The sequence below is a fragment of the Mesocricetus auratus genome, unplaced genomic scaffold, assembly GCF_017639785.1.
Source record: "Mesocricetus auratus isolate SY011 unplaced genomic scaffold, BCM_Maur_2.0 Super-Scaffold_100003, whole genome shotgun sequence".
In the NCBI taxonomy this organism is placed as follows: Eukaryota; Metazoa; Chordata; class Mammalia; order Rodentia; family Cricetidae; genus Mesocricetus; species Mesocricetus auratus.
In genome coordinates, this window is record NW_024429188.1 from 99334339 (window position 1) to 99347628 (window position 13290).

Consider the following 13290-nt stretch of genomic DNA (forward strand, 5'->3'; position numbering starts at 1 on the left):
CACTGGGAAAACAAACCACTCTGAAGACCAGGTAAAACATATACACAGAAGTACATTCCCCGCCAGCCAGGCCCCATGGCCAACATAAAACAAACTTAATGATACCTTCGGAGGTTCTCTGTCTCATAATTATGTCAGGGAATGTACAAAACAAAAACAAAACCTTACAGATTCTTTTCTGAATATATAGAATTGCTTTGGGTTTGGGGTTTTATGGGATTTCTGTGTGTGCAAATGTGTGTCTGCGTCCTAAGTTTTTCTTTGACTCCTTTTCTTGTTCTGTTGTCTTGTCACACTCCAGTTCATTTATTGTATGTATTTATTGTATTACTATTCTTTAGATGATTCTTTTCTAGTGAAATATTATAGTAAAAAACTACCTCAATTTGGAGATATAAAAATGTATAGTTTAGGGCTGGAGAGATGGCTCAGAGGTTAAGAACACTGACTGTTCTTCTAGAGGTCCTGAGTTCAATTCCCAGCAACCACATGGTAGCTCACAACCACCTTGAATGAGATCTGGTGCCGTCCGCTGGCATGCAGGCAGAAGAGTTTATACACAATAAATAAATAAAATATAGTTTATTATTACATATGAATGCAATATAGATACTAGGAGCAGGATTTAGACAGGGCAATTTTTCTCTTATAAGTTGTAGAATATGTAGTACGTAGGTAATAGCAAATCGCTGAAAACGTATTTCATGTTTATAGTTAAATTTTTTCGTTTCAAGATTGGATTTGATATCCATCAATGGCCATGTAGTCCTTTAATCCTAGCACATGGGAGGCAGGGGCAGGCAGATTTCTGTAAGTTTGAAGCCAACCTTATCTACAAAGTGAATCCCAAAATAGCTGAGACTCTTACACAGAGGAACCCTACCTCAAAAAAAAACATAAGAGAAGAGATTGCCGCATACACAAAAAATTCAGCAAAGTGACTATTAAAATAATTACAGAAAAGTAAACAGATCTCCGTTTTGTGCTGTTGTTGCTTTGTTTTCCCGAGACAGGGTTTCTCTGTGTAACTCTGGGCATCTTGGAACTCTGTAGACCATGCTGGCCTAGGACTCAGAGATCCACCTACCTATTCCTCCCTAGGCATGTGTCACCCCATCAGGCCTGTGCAACCCACAAGCCCTACCATGTTATTATTAAAAATTAGTTTCTAAAATTCTATCCTCATAAGTCAGATTTACTGTCATTGATGTTTCTGACAACATTAAGGATTAAGGAATTCCCAGTAGCACTAACTACCTATGCATTAGCCAGGGGCCTAGGACATACTATGCTGCAAACAGTAAACCCTCAGCTAGTTCCATTGCACTGAATTGGATAACAGAATCCTTTGCTTCTAAATCTTCCAGCATAACTTTATTGTGTCAAACCTACAACAAATTAATGGAACCAAAATTTTAAGAACACTGTAAGTATCTACAAAGGGTAAAAATACAAACTCAAAAGAAAGGAAATGGGAAATAACAGAAGGGAAAGAGTACTATGACCTCGACTACTGTTAGTCCTGAGATTGGATTCAAATACAAAATAAGACAAAAATTAAAATAACTTTTCAGAATACTCAAAGCCAGGCAAAACTCAGGGCAGCCATCTTCTCTGGTCCCTTTGTCTATGGTTAGCGGTTTTTTTCAGACAGGAAAGGCGGGAGACAAGCACTCACAGGATCATTCCTGGAGCTCTACTGCCATCATGAGGATGCAGTTTCAAAAAAAATCATAGCGCCCTGAGTCTCCTCCCATGATTCTTAGTCATGGCACAAGATGGTGGTTACTGACAACTGGATTATTGTACTCGGGCTCCCCTGACTTCTCCTCAGGTCCAAATAGAAACAGGGACTGCGGGTAAGAATTAGACACTAAATTCTCATCTACATGTCGCTAAATGTAGTAAACAAGACACACACCAAAATCACTGTTCAAAGTACTGAAAGAAAGGCAAAACTCAGGGCAGCCATCTTCTCTGGTCCCTTGGTCTATGGTTAGCGGTTTTTTTCAGACAGAAAGGGCGGGAGACAAGCACTCACAGGATCATTCCTGGAGCTCTACTGCCATCATGCGGGTGCAGTTTCAAAAAAATCACAGCGCCACTAAGTATCCTCCCATGATTCTTAGTCAGGGCGCAAGATGGTGGTTACTGAAAACTGGAACCACTGTGCATGCTTATTTGGGCTTCCCTGACTTCACCTACTCTCAGATACTGTCTTGGAAATTCATATTTATTTGCTACTAAAGCTCATACCAGATACTTATTGTGTAAAAACTACAAAAATCAATACTACCAAAACTTTAAATAACGCTGGCATCTGGATAGAGTGAAAATGAATGAAAAGGGAAATGTCTTTCATAACAGAAGGGAGAGAGTTCTATGATATGGGTTACAGTTAGGGCTCAGATTGGGCTCCCCTGACTTCTCCTCAGGTCCAAATAGAAACAGGGACTGCGGGTAAGACTTAGACACTAAATTCTCATCTCCATGTCGCTAAATGTAGTAAACAAGACACACACCAAAATCACTGTTCAAAGTACTGAAAGGCAAAACTCAGGGCAGCCATCTTCTCTGGTCCTTTTGTCTATGGTTAGCGGTTTTTTTTCAGACAGGAAGGGTGGGAGACAAGCACTCACAGGATCATTCCTGGAGATCTACTGCCATCATGCGGGTGCAGTTTCTGAACAATCGCTGCACAACGAAGCTTTCTTCCCATGATTCTTAGCTATGGCAGAAGGAAGATGGCGATAACAGACTAGTACAATAACTGTGGGTGCTTATTTCTGCTCCTTTGACGTCTCAGTTCCCAACAGACATACAGACTGTAGTGTTTTGTCACCAGAATTTGGAGAGTGAGGAGCCTTCCTACCCTAAGACACCAGCTAGTAGATTCATACTGCTAGCTTAGCAGTGTAAATCCCGCCCCTCTACTTCCTGTTCCTGGACTTCAGACACATAGGCCTTAGTCTCAGTCAATGGGGTACTTTCGAATCAGAATGGAGATAACAAGGCTCCCAGAGTGGACCAAAAGCCACCTGGACATAGCCACATCAGAGAATGGGGATGTGCCTCCATCATGGACAGAACAGAGCAACCAAATAACTTGTGAGTGCAGTCTTTGGGACCCTTGTGTCCTGCTGCTCTCCAGACTTAGCAGGCTTTCCTGTGCTGTCCCTGCACTGAGCCTGGTGCCTTTATGGCCTCAGTTGTAGTATACTGAACAGTTCTGTTCCAAGGGAAGCATAACAGCCTGCAGTGCTTAGCATGCCTCAGAGCAAGGGCACTTCGTACGACAAAGTCCTGCAAAGAAATACAACAAGAGGAGAGAAGGGCATGGACCCTGGTCAAATTTTTGTCAGAGATTCTATGAAATTTTTACTCTTGGTTCTTTTAGTGATTTTCACACTGTATGGTGTTCGTGTGAGATATTTTTGTTTGCCTTTTCTCTTTCTTCCTCTTTATTTTTAGAAGAATCTCCTTGTAAATCCAGGCCTAGCTGGAACTAACCCCATAGTATATCTATGCCTGAGTCTAACATGGAACTCATGGTCCTCCTGTTGTAGCTTTCTGAGTCCTGGTGGGTCAAAGAAAAATGCTTCATTTCCCAGAAACTCCATATGCTCCATGATTTCTCCAGATGGCTTTGTATTCATGTGTGTATTTCTGCTCAGCAGTTACATCGCATACCTTGCTGTTGTTGAAAAAGAAGAGATCCTCCAAATCAAGCAGGAAAAGAATGTTCTCTACTAGCAGGCCTTACTGGGTTCTCTATTCCTACAGATGGGTTTGCAACTGCTCCTTACAGTACCTAACACAGTCTAATAGATTTCCATTTATACTCTTAGTAATAAGTGCATACTTACTGCTAAACACAGGAACAACAGAACACTTCAATACTATTAAATTACTTTCTACTTCTTGAACACCTTTTTTTTTTTTTAATTTGATGGAGTTTCTCAGGCTAGGCTGCTTTAATCCTCCATGCCCCATGTAGCCTAGTATGACATTAAACTTGAAATGTTCTCGCACGCACCATGTAATGGTAGGAGTGCAGGCTGGCACAACTGTTTATGGAGTGCCTAGGCTCACACACAAGACGTCGTGCATGTTAGGCAAATATGCTACCCATTAATTTCAACACTCCGGCTCCACAATTTCACTTTCATTATTTGTTAAACTGTGTTGCCTGTTTAAAACATACATTTGTATGTAGGTTTGTAAAATAATGCAGTTTTTTAAAAGAAAACACTAAAAATGAAAGGATCATATTAAAATAGGCAGTCATGAACTCTCAAGATACCTATTTCTTTTGATGCAGTTGTGAGAAACTATAAGATTTTTATGGAAAGCAACACCAGACTATTGAATCAGTTAATATAACTGCTTCAATGATTACAACATCTACAGAATACTAAGTTACAGGTTCTCTTAGGGCCTTAAACAAAGCAAGGAGCCCAACATGTGCCCCTGGCCTCCATAGAGGCCTTACCTGAAGCATAGGCAGGACCCTATTCTTGGAGCTGTCAGTAATGCAACTATTTATTCATGGGGGCAATAGATTCCCACCCAGGTATGCAAGAGCCATTTCTGCGAGTTCTTCTCCTACCCTTCTTGTGTGGAAAAATGCCAACCATGGACAAAGGCACCAAGAAATATGCCTGCCGAGCAGTTTGCCCAGCTTGAAGAGACAAGCTTACCTTACTGTACACTGGTGCTCTGGCTCTTACTTCCATGTGCTACCTAACAGAAGGGAAAGAGTTCTATGACATTTGTTAGATTTAGGACTCAGTTTGGCATCATCTGAAACATAAGACAAAAACCATTTCAAAGTACTCAGAAGGGCAAAACTCAGGGCAGCCATCTTCTCTGGTTTCTTTCTCTGGGTGGTGGAAGACAAGCACTCACAAAATCATTCCTGGAGATCTACTGCCATCATGAAGGTGCAAATTCAAAAAAAAAAAAAAAATCACAGCACCACAGAGTCTCCTTCACAAGATGGCAGTTACTATCAAATAGACAATTGTGGGTGCCTCCTACTCAGGCTTCCCTGACTATTCCTCAGGTCCAAATAGAAACAGGGACTGCAGGTAAGACTTAGACACTAAATTCAGATCTCCATGTCGCTAAATGTAGTAAACAAGCCACCCAAACACACTTTCCAAAACACTCAGAGAAAGGCAAAACTCAGGGCAGCCATCTTCCCTGGTTCCTTTGTCTATGGTTAGTTTTTTTCAGACAGGAAGAGCGGGAGACAAGCACTCACAGGATCATTCCTGGAGCTCTACTGCCATCATGCGGATGCAGTTTCAAAAACCTCACAGTGCCACTGAGTCTCCTTCCCATGATTCTTAGTCATGGCGCAAGATGGCGGTTATTGAAAACTGGAACCACTGTGCATGTTTATTTGGGGTTCCTTGACTTCTCCTCAGGTCCAAATAGAAACAGGAACTGCAGGTAAGATTACTGTCAGGAGCATTTCTCACAGTATTAGAAACTGCAAAATTCCCAGTTCTGTAACCTACAAATTAGTTAACTCCCCATCCCCCAAGCTGGGGCACGAACCCAGGACAGAGAACTTATGACCCAAATGTTACCTACTCTCAGATACTGTCTTGATCTGCATTTGGAACTTCATATTTATTTGATACTAACTCTCATACCACATACTTATTGTGTAAAAACTATAAAAATTAATACTACCAAAACTTTAAATACCACTGGCATCTGGATAGAGTGAAAATGAATGAAAAAGGAAATGTCTTTCATAACAGAAGGGAAAGAGTTCTATGACATGGGCTACAGTTAGGACTCAGATTGGACTCAAATACAAAATAAGACAAAAAATAAAATAACTTTTCAAAGTACTGAGATCTGGGCAAGACTCAGGGCAGCCATCTTCTCTGGTCCCTTTGTCTATGGTAAGCCGTTTTTTTTTTCAGACAGGAAGGGCTGGAGACAAGCACTCACAGGATCATTCCTGGAGATCTACTGCCATCATGCGGATGCAGTTTCAAAAAAAATCACAGCACCGCTGACTCTCCTTCCCATGATTCTTAGTCATGGCGCAAGAAGGAGGTTACTGACAACTAGACAATTGTGGGTACTTACTCGGGCTTCCCTGACTTCTCCTCAGGTCCAAGAGCATGGGAGTGCAGGTAAGACTTACTGACACTAAATTCAGATCTCCATGTCGCTAAATGTAGTAAACAAGACCACACCAAAATCACTGTTTAAAGTACTCAGAGATAGGCAAAACTCAGGGCAGCCATCTTCTCTGGTCCCTTTGTCTATGATTAGCGGTTTTTTTCAGACAGGAAGGGCGGGAGACAAGCATTCACAGGATCATTCCTGGAACTCTACTGCCATCATGCGGATGCAGTTTCAAAAAAATCATAGCATGACTGAGTCTCCTTCCATGATTCTTAGTCATGGCCCAAGATGGGGGTTACTGACAACTGGAAGCTCTGTGCATGCTTATTTGGGGTTCCCTGACTTCTCAAAGGAGGCTGCAGTGTTTGCACCTGGAGGGTGAGGCGCCTCCTGCCCTAGGAGATTCATGCTGCAAGCTGAGCAGTCCAATTCCGGCCCCCCCTATTTCCTGTTCCTGAACCTAAGGCCAACTATGCACTGGTCTCTCAGTCAACAGGATACTTTAACATAGCCACATCAGCGGATGGAGATGGGGCTCCATCCTGAACAGAACCAAAGGAACCAAATCACTCCTGCAGTCTTAGGGCCCTTTGTCCTGCTGCTCTCCCCTGAAATGAGTTTGCAGACTTCCCTGTGCTGTCCTTGCCTTAAGAGCCTGGAGTCCTTCATGACCTTAGGGAACAATTTTTCATAGACATTTTCTTAAAATGTCTATACTGTGGTTGCTTTTTTTTTTTTTTTTTTTTTTGCTGTGGCTGTGATTTTTCTTCCACCACCCCCCCCCGTCTCTCTCTCTCTCTCTCTCTCTCTCCCCCTTCTCTTTCAATAGAAATGTTCTCCCAGTATTTCCATGCCAACCTAGAATTATGCCTAACCTACACTTCCACTCAGATTAGGAGCCTTATCAAGTTTCTTCCTCACCTCTGTCACAGCTGGAGGGTAGATTCCTCCTGTTCTAGTTTTTTTTTTCTTTTTTGATTTTTGAAGATAAGGTATGTCTGTGTAGCTTTGGAGCCTATCCTGGCACTTGTTCAGTAGACCAGGATGACCCCGAACTCACAGAGATCCACCAGCCTCTGCCTCCCAAGTGCTGGGATGAAAGGTGTGTGCCACCAATATGCTGCTATTCTGAGCTGCTTTTTGTATACTGTGTGTCTGCCTGGGTGTGTGTCGATGGGGCTAAGGCTGCATACTAAATGTGGAATCAGAGGACAATTTGCAGGACTGAGAACACGCCTTCCATTGTTTCAGTCCTAGAGATGAAACTCAGGTCTTCAGGATGACCTGCTCTCAGATCTCATACAGGGCCACTAATACTTGGTAGGATGAGACATCCTCAAAACAATCTGTATCCCTGGCTTTTCAACATGTAAATTGGGAACACCTTTGTGTATCCAGCAAAGGGCCCTAAATATTTCCCCGGCATTGCAAACCAAACAAACTCTTCTTAAATAAGACAGAGAACTCAGCTACCATAAAATGTAAGCTCAACAGAAATTAAGAGGTGTAAGCTGTACACTGCCCTGTATGGGTTAACATCAGCATACCTTGCTTATAATTCTCATAGCATGTCTTTATTTTATGAAAATCTAAACAAATAAATACTGCATTTAAGGAAACCTTAAAAATCTGGAAAAGGTAAAAAACTGAGCAGATAAATACAAAGAAATTAAAATATCATTCAGCTATAAACATTGTCATTCATGTGGTAACTTCTTGTTCCTTTGCTCCTAAATCTCAGAGCACATATTTATTGTGTGAAAAGTACAAAAATTAATACTACCAACTGGCGTTGGTGGCTCACGCCTTTAATCCCAGCACTCGGGAGGCAGAGGCAGGCTGTGTGAGTTCGAGGCCAGCCTGGTCTACAATAGTTAGTTCCAGGACAGCCTTCAAAGCTACTGAGAAACCCTGCCTCGAAAAAAACCAAAAAAAAAAAAAAAAAAAAAAAAAATTAATACTACCAAAACATTCAAGTAACACTAGGTCAGAGTGAAAATGACTGGAAAGGGAAATGTGCTCCAAAACAGAAGGAAAACAGTCCTATGACATTGGCTATGTTTTGGCATCAGATTAGCTTCAGGCACAAAATGAGATAAAAGTGAAACACTGTTAAAAGTACTCAGAGAAAGGCAAAACTCAGGGCAGCCATCTTCTCTGGTTCCTTTGTCCATGGTTAGCGGTTTTTTTCAGACAGGAAGGGCGGGAGACAAGCACTCACAGGATCATTCCTGGAGCTCTACCGCCATCATGCGGATGCAGTTTCAAAAAAATCATAGCGCCACTGAGTCTGCTTCCCATGATTCTTAGTCATGGAACAAGAAGGCGGGTACTGACAACTGTATTATTGTACTCGGGCTTCCCTGACTTCTCCTCAGGTCCAAATAGAAACAGGGAGTGCAGGTAAGACTTACTGACACTAAATTCAGATCTTCACGTAGCTAAATGTAGAAAACAAGACACAGAACAAAAACACTGTTTAAAGTACTGAGATCTGGGCAAAACTCAGGGCAGCCATCTTCTGTGGTCCCTTAGTCTATCGTTAGCAGTTTTTTTCAGACAGGAAGGGCGGGAGTCAAGCACTCACAGGATCATTCCTGGAGATCTACTGCCATCATGCGGATGCAGTTTCAAAAAAATCATAGCATGACTGAGTCTGCTTCCCATGATTCTTAGTCATGGAACAAGATGGCGGTTACTGACAACTGGAAGCTCTGTGCATGCTTATTTGGGGTTCCTTGACTTCTCCTCAGGTCCCAACAGAAAGGAGGCTGCAGTGTTTGCACCTGGAGGGTGAGGCGCCTCCTGCCCTAGGAGATTCATGCAGCAAGCTGAGCAGTACAAATCCCGCCCCCCCTATTTCCTGTTCCTGAACCTAAGGCCAACTATGCACTGGTCACTCAGTCAACAGGGTACTTTAACATTGGTGGATGGGGATGGGGCTCCATCCTGAAAATCCGAACAAATAAATACTGCATTTAAGGAAGCCTTAAAAGTCTGGAAATGGAAAAACATTCAAGTAATACTAGGCAGCTGGTCAGAGTGAAAATGACTGAAAAGGGAAATGTGCTCCAAAACAGAAGGAAAACAGTCCTATGACATTGGCTACAGTTTGGCATCAGATTAGCTTCAGGCACAAAATGAGATAAAAGTGAAACACTGTTAAAAGTACTCAGAGAAAAGCAAACCTCAGGGCAGCCATCTTCTCTAGTCCCTTTGTCTATGGTTAGCGGTTTTTTTTTTCACACAGGAAGGGCGGGAGACAAGCACTCACAGGATCATTCCTGGAGATCTACCGCCATCATGCGGATGCAGTTTCAAAAAAACCACAGTGCCACTAAGTCTCCTTCCCATAATTCCTAGCCATGGCGCTAGACAACATTAATGACAACTGGACAATTGTGGGTGCTTACTCGGGCTTCCCTGACTTCTCCTCAGGTCCAAACAGATTGTAGACTACAAGGTCTTCTCATCAGAACCTGGATAGGCAGGCACCTCCTGCCCTAGGCCACCAGCTAGTAGGATCACAGTGCAAGCTGGACAGAGCTAACCCTGCCCCTCTGCTTCCTGGTTCCTAATCGCAGAACAGCTGTGACTTGTTAGGGATCTCTCAGTCAACAGGGGCTTTCTCATCGCAACCTAGAGAGTGAGGCACCCCGTCTGAGTGGACAACAGCTGGCTGCACATAGTGATACTGTCTTCCTTGACTTCTAGGCCCAAAACAGAAACACAGGATCTAGAGCTTTCCGAGCCGAACCTGTATAATGAGGTGCACACTGTTGACTAGACACACAGACACCAGAAGTAGGGGGTGGTGATTACAGACAGCTAGAACCATGGGCTCCTAGTTGGCTTAAATGAAACTCCCAGACCCTAATCTTCAAAATGTCTAGAAGAAGCATTAAGGAAGAGGTCTAGACCTGAGTATGTATGAAATATTTTGTATAGGGAAACTAAACATGGGCATTTAATAGCGCCCAGATCACAGCTTTCCTGCAGACATCTATGGCCGGGTATGCAGGACGAGATCAGTGTTCACATATGTATGAAATACTTTCTGCATGACAGCAGTGTAGATCTAGAAGAGACAAAGCAAGCAGCCTGCAGCTCTCTGCCCCACCTGTCTGATCAGAAAAAACTTCCAATACAGGTGGAGAGTCCAGTAATGGCGGCAGACTCGGCTTCTGAAGTGAGGAAGAGTGATGTACTCCTTCGTTTCCCTGCCTTTCTCATTCATTGTCAAATCTAGTGGATAGCATCCTGAGATGGGACTCCAAAGACAACAGACCAAAATGCCCATGATGTAAGAAGGAAGGACACTGGACCGGTTACCTTCCTCATGCTCCTCTTCTGACGAAGTCAGCATTCAGCCAGTGATCACATCCTGCATCTCTGCCATTCTGCACCCAGCAACATCTGACCTCCAGTGCCTTCACATGGGCATCAGACATGCTCTCCTGACAGATGTAGCAGGCCTTGCTTATGCAGTGCAAGGTGATCACTGTCACCCTGGAAGGAGAACACAAGTGTTTCTCAATTCTGAATAATTGTAATTTTATTTAGAGTGATAAATATATTGTACTGTCTATAAATTCCAATCAGTTGACAGCGTTCTTGAAGTTACTCCTGTGCATGGCAGCAAGCTCGCTGCAGCAGCAGGAGAGCAACTCCTCTAGCAATTCCTTTCACTGAATGGCCTCAAGATTAAGTCTCCCACCACCCCAGACAAGGTTTCTCTGTGGAGCTCTGGATGTCCTGGAACTTGTTCTGCAGACCAGGCTGCTTTCAAACCTCACTAATATCTTCCTGAGATTAAAGGCATGTGTTGCCACTACCTGGCCTACACATTCATTGTCTTTTTTTCTCTGTGTCACAGCCCTAGCTGTCCTGGAACTAGCTTTGTAGAGGATAGCCTCGAACCCTGCATCCTGAGTGCTGGGATTAAAGGCATGCATCGCCACCACCTGTCATTTTAATTATTTTTTTGTACATGGAGTCAGAAAATAAGTTCTATTTAAAGAGAAAATACAGAGATTCGGGGGAATCATATCAAAATAAGCAATCTCAAAACACCTACTAGTATTCATTGTGATACACTCAAGACCAATTAATAGATTCTTATGGAAAATAACACAACAGTAATTTCACAATAAACGTAACTGCTCCATTAATTATAACACTTAGGTCGAGGGTCCTAGAGGAACTCAATGAAGCCTAGCATACAGCACCAGATTCTCTAGGCCTCTGCATCCCTTGCTCTCAGGAGAGGGAAGGAAGAAGAATGGCGCTGTGTGGAAACTGCATCCTCATTGCGGCAGTATCGTTCTACAGGGCTATGAAACCGCCATTATCCCCTCCTTCTTGTTTGAAAAAAGGAAATACTAACCAGAAATAAGGCTGCCTTGCATTCTGGAGAGTTGGAAGGAACAAGCTCAAAGTGCTGTGATTTTAGTCTGGTGTTCTCCGGGAACATTAATATATTCTTATATGCTAAATTGTCCCCTCCATGTTATTTATCACTAAGCATTTCAAATCACATCGAACCCTCTCCTTTAGCCAGTTAGGCAGATGTTCTGTGAAACGAAGAGGCACCAACTGACTGCACACCTGGCTGTCCTGACCATCTACCCTGTAGCGCACCTCCATTCTTCGTACTCCGTGATGAATTGTTGGCAACTCTTTGTAGAAGGACCAAACAGGCAGAGACAGCTCACATCAGTCACTGCTTTGGAGACTGTGGCCCTGCACATGGTATGCACTTCCACTAGGAGACAGAGAACTCTTTCATCCTGTGGAATGGAATTTAATTGAAAAAAATTTTCATACAATATATTTTGATCATGCTTCCCCCTACATGTTATCCCAGACTCTAAGCACAAACAAACCACAATAAAAGGAAAGGCAAACAATCACAGGCACGTAAGAATCACAAAAACGCACACACACGCGCGCGCGCGCACACACACACACACACAAAACATAAAGAGAAGCTCAGAAACCATAACATGCAAACAAAACAGCAGTTATTTAGAAAATATGCCCAAAGAGCAATATGAGACTAAAGATTCTAGGAAAATTCCATTGAGTTTGTTCTGAGATGGAGACTGATTGCCTACCAGGTATGAGGCCAACCCTTAAGAGTGGTTTGTGTACCCACCAAGCCTCCAGAAGACAAAACTAAAACTTCCTTTCCAAGTGGGGGTCAACTGAAGATAGCTTCTTGGTACAGAGTAGGGATTTGTGTTCACTTTCAACTTCAGCGTTGGGACCATGTGTAGCTTCAACCTGTGCAGGCCCAACACATGCGGACAAGCACTGTCTCTGGGAATTCTAAAGTGTGTCAGTCCTGGTGTGTCTGAAAGACACTGTTTTCTTCATCTCACCCTCATCCCTGAGCAGAGAGATTAGACGATGACATTGCATTTAAGACTTCCAAAGTCTCCTACTCTCGGCACACTAGCCAGATGTGGGTCTCTATATTGGTTCCCATCTACTAAGAGGAAGTTATGAAGCATTTTTCAACTTCTTTAACTTTCTTGTGTGTCTGTGTGTGTTTAGAAAACAGAGTTTCTCACTGTTATCACTACTCCATACAGCCCTAGTAGACAAATGACAATTTTTAGCTGGTTTGATTCAGTTGTACGATGTACATGAAATTACTTTTATATTTAGGTTCCCTGAAAATATCCTACAGTAAAATGTGTATGCTATAAAATGAAACTGTGTATTGCAGCAACATTTTGAAGTGAATATATTTAAACAATCTGTAAGTCTCATTACTATCTACTTGCCTTTAAAAATTGATGTACATGTATGTGTTGATTTCATGTGTTTGGATGATGGAGATGTCAGAGGACAACCTGTAGGAACTGTTGTCTTCCACCATTAGATTTCCAGGTATGGAATTCAGGTGCTCAGGCTAGGAAGCAGGCACCGCTGTCACTCAACAGCCCCAGTATTTGTCTTCACATAAATGAACAAATACAGGACACTGATTACACTACATAAATATTATACCTAACCAGTTCATACTTCAACATTTTGTCATTTATTATAGCACAAGTACATCATATACTTATTAGACATTCTTCAGGATTTTTTCTTAGATATTCTCTGACATAGTAGCGATGGCGAGGG

General features: G+C 42.6%; 1 long non-coding RNA gene across 3 annotated transcripts in view; it reads right to left on the bottom strand.

Moving 5' to 3' along the window:
• LOC110342166 overlaps nt 1-13290 on the bottom strand; it is a 60508-nt gene that overhangs the window by 10688 nt on the left and 36530 nt on the right. For 2 of the 3 annotated variants that reach the window (XR_002384174.2, XR_002384173.2), the window contains 2 exons: nt 11794-11942; nt 10486-10662 (listed from right to left, as the gene is read on the bottom strand). This is a non-coding gene — a long non-coding RNA (uncharacterized LOC110342166). Of the gene's footprint in view, nt 1-4700; nt 4744-10485; nt 10663-11793; nt 11943-13290 lie in introns of all 3 variants that reach the window. The other variant, XR_005876860.1, reaches the window with a different exon arrangement.